A 4,152-nucleotide genomic window follows, 5' to 3' on the forward strand; every position below is an offset into this window, starting at 1 on the left:
TGTAGATAGTGTGGTTTCATATTATGCACGCATAAATACAGCTAAAACATGGTGCAACTTGTAACTTGTCTTTTGAGGAGAACTCACAAACTTCCACTTGTCAATATAGAATGAGCAAAGTATATTTTATACAAACAACACATCCTATACAGTAGTCAGGGTAACATGACTGTCTCTCACAGAGAGAAAAACATCCTCTGGAAATGATTAACATAAGGACAATAGCACGAGTTTGAGATTAGGTGAAACAAAATGTTGCTCTCGGATACCGTGGCACTACTGCATCATGAGCCTACCCTTTGCAGTGAATCAGTTTTACTAATGTGATTAGGAACAGTATGTCTATTCAGACATCCACATAATTCCATCCTGAGGTTCTCACAGTGACCATAGCGTTCCCTATTAAAGTCACTCCTCCCTCAAGACCAACATACAAAACAGGCCATGACTAAAAGGTTTAGTTCCATGTCAAAGTCATTGGAGTAGCACCATCATCTTCTTCAGCAACTAGAATGTCTTGTCAACGTATGGTCACCTTGGTGCTCCTGGTTTTCCTATTGCTTAATAGTAAGTTTGGATTAAATGTGTGTTTACATGTCTTATGAAAATAGCACTGCTGAATGAAATGGTTATATCGCTGCATTGGCATTCAATAGTTACATGTAAGTTGCATGTAATACAGTATATGCCATATGTTTTTCTTAGGTTTCTATTGTTTATTTATTCCAATTTGTACTCCTTTTGGTTCGAACGAAAGTTGTGGAGAATGAGGCTGCATCATTTCCCTTCTCTTGCCCCACCCTGAGTGGAGTCTGTCGAAAACTTTGCCTGCCAACAGAGATGTTCTTTGGACCACTGGGCTGTGGAAAGGGATTCTTGTAAGTCTATATTTCAACAGTTCCACATGAAGTAAATGTATTAAATAGTGGGACACACTTTCATTTTGAATATGTGCACTTACTAATCTATTATATTATTTGCAGGTGCTGTGTTTCTCATTTCTTATGACAACTGAATAATTACTAGATTGTTTCTGATCAATCACACATGAAGACATCACCATCCCCATTTATGGTCTTTCTTCTTATGTCCCTCCACCTGACCTTGGATTCTGTGGACTGCCTTCCATGACTTAACTGTGTGTCTAACTACCTTTATATTTATTTGTTGCAGTTTTCTGTTTGTAACACCCCCCAAATATAACATATCCTACTTTGTATCTAATAGTATTTCATTGCAAGAATCACCACCATCATCACAGCTTAGATGATGGTGGTGGCGGGGTGGGATGATAAATACACTGGGAAAACAATGTAATAAATGCATGTATTAGTGATACAGTTCTCCTGTGAGGAGTGGATGGTTATAAAAGCTGTTCTGTTATATTATGGTGCTATTATGGTACTCTTGTTTGGAAGAACTTATAAAGCATAAAGGGGCAATCTGTGATTGCTACATCCATTGTTTTTGTCAAAATGCACAAGCTCAGAAAATTTGGTTGGAAATCATTGATGGACAGCCATGTTCAAACTTTGTTTTTATTAATTAAGAAACATTTCTATAATGTAGGTTGTATAAATACTGTAAGTAGGAAACAAATCCAATTGAATCCCTTTTAAGATTGAATTTTAAGGCAGCAAAATGTGAAAACTGTGCAAGGGCTATGTAGACTTCCGCTAGGCATTGTTAATATCCACTGACTCTCGAAGAATATAACTTATAAATGCCTCATGAGCTTAGTTCAACTGTCTTACCCCATCAGAACCCCAAATATAAGCTTGTTTTACCACATTGTTTGTAAACAATGCCATTGTAAACAAACACTCTATAAACAATTCCATTGTAAACAAACACTGTATAAAAACATGGTTAAAACTATTTCTCTATGAATTCAAGAATGGTTACATTTCTCCAGCCCAGCCCCATCCCTCAGCTATTTAATAAATAAGTGGCAGGGTGTCAGCTTTGTTATTCTTTGTTTTACAGATTTCCCCTTTAATCCAGAGGGGTTTCTTTGGGGGGGGGGGGGGGTTAGCAAAGAAAATACACATTTGGGATTCATTCAGAAGTCAAGTTATGTCTCCTTAAAAGTATCTTCTCTGTGTGATAATACACATTTACCGGTAATAAGGCATGTGATAAAACTAAGCCTAGGGTTCTGTGGAGAAAAGCATTTACAGTCACTGGTGTGCGTGGCCGAAGAGCTCTATTTTCACGTCATCTGACTATAGCAGCGGTTCCTGGCCATGTGCCATTGCCGTTTATCAAACTTAGCCTAGGCAGCTGATAGTGGGTGCTAGATCTGCACTATTGTTTATGATTGATGCGCATAGCAGGTAATACTCTCCTGTCCCCTGTGGACCAGCTTGTACATAAAGCATCTTCCATTCAGGCAGCAAGGTATGATTTTCCACTTTAACTAGCTTAAAATGACGGGCCGTCTGAAAAACAAATGTGTACTGTCTTAATAAAACACCATCTTCCACCACTGCTGTACACCTTTAGCTGAACGTGGTGTGCAACATCCTAAGTTATCAGAAAATGGTTGTGGACATTTTTGTTTTATTAAGACAGCACACATTTCTCTTCAGATGGCGCGCCATTAAAGCTAGTTAAAGAGGAAAGTAATGCCTTTGCAGCCTGAATGGAGGATACTATATTTACCAGCCGGTCCACAAGGGACACTAGTGTATTACTGGCTAGGCACATCAATCCTAAACGATAGCGCAGATCTAGCGCCCACTATCCTGGCAACGAATGTTCCGCCCTCACAGGCCCCTGAGCCTAAGTAAGGATATGATTGGAATGGAATATTGTCTTTTAAAGACAAAGAAGTGGGAAGTAATAAAACTTTTCATGATGTAGTCCACCCTAAAACCCCACCAAAGAAGAAGAAGCTCATGGAGATCTCCAAGAACAGCGGTTCCCAAACTAGCGGTTGCAACCCCATGTGATATGAAAATGGGGTTGCAGGAGAATTGTCAAAATCCTGGTAAAAAAAAATGTATGTAATAATAATAATATTGTAACATCGTCTTTGTCTCTCAAAATCATTGTAATGTGGTTAATCTTAAAAATCTAAATGAAAATCCTTCAAATCTTAAATCGTGGGAAAAGGCAGCACTTGACTGTTGGACTTGAATCATTCACATGATGAATGGCTAAGCCCGCTACGCTAGCAAACCACACACTATTGCAGAGACTTTCATATTACCAGCCGCAATTGATATGGTGAAAACAATGTGTCGGGAGGCACCGAAACTCACATCAATACCTAAAAAATTGGACTGAACAACTCCGAAACTCCCCACCTTATGCTCTCCAAATGGACGTTAGCTGTGAGGGCTGGGATGCATTGACCTTTGTTCGCTGTATGTCGGGGGATATAATTCAGTGGGACATCATTTTCTGTCTCACGATTCCCGAGCATGAAACAGCACAGGGGATGTTCAGTGTGCTGCGTGGCTATATTGACGAAAAACAGATTCCACGGGATCGAATGGTGGGCTTTTGCACAGATGGGGCTTATTCTATCACGGGTACGGCGGGCAGGCCTCTGCACTCTAATTACGAATACGTCTCCCTCTGCCATATGGACACATTATATGATACACCCACTGAGCTATAATGGATACACCGAGAGCAACTGGCGGCAAAAAAAGCTGAGCGCAGAACTCAGAGATATGCAGCAGGTAACTTCGATTGTAAACTACGTTGCACACGCCTGTTGGCAAAACTACTGTATGTTGAGATATGCGATCAGAGGATGATAATGTTCTATTTCACACTGAGGCTTGGTGGTTATCGAGGGGGAGTGTTGAAAATATTTTTGGAATTAAGAGAGAAACTCTCAATGGATGTTGACTTTCTGTGTAATGAAAATAAAATGTGTCTCCTTGCCTATGTAACAGACATATTTGGGAAACTGAACGAACTGAACGCAAGCATGCAGGGGAAATACAAAAAAATTCTATAGATGAGTGAATGAAATTGAACAGCTGATTGAGCTGTCATGTGACCGAATACTGCAGACAACACATTCACTGGTCACTATGAAGGAATTTTGGTTCCTGACTCAAAGGGAATACTATGCCATTTCACTCCGAGCATTTATTCAATGCACTGATTCAGTGCTCTCGCCTGCATTAAAAA

At 39.8% G+C, this 4,152-nt stretch overlaps 1 long non-coding RNA gene across 1 annotated transcript; it reads left to right on the top strand.

Annotated features, from left to right (window-relative positions):
* The first annotated feature begins 431 nt into the window (after positions 1–431).
* Positions 432–1,957, top strand: LOC123742580 (uncharacterized). Its single transcript, XR_006769736.1, has 3 exons — positions 432–567; positions 758–878; positions 984–1,957. It is a non-coding gene; the product is annotated as an uncharacterized lncRNA (long non-coding RNA).
* The last annotated feature ends 2,195 nt before the right edge of the window (positions 1,958–4,152 follow it).

This window comes from Salmo salar, chromosome ssa04, assembly GCF_905237065.1.
Source record: "Salmo salar chromosome ssa04, Ssal_v3.1, whole genome shotgun sequence".
Taxonomy (NCBI): domain Eukaryota; kingdom Metazoa; phylum Chordata; class Actinopteri; order Salmoniformes; family Salmonidae; genus Salmo; species Salmo salar.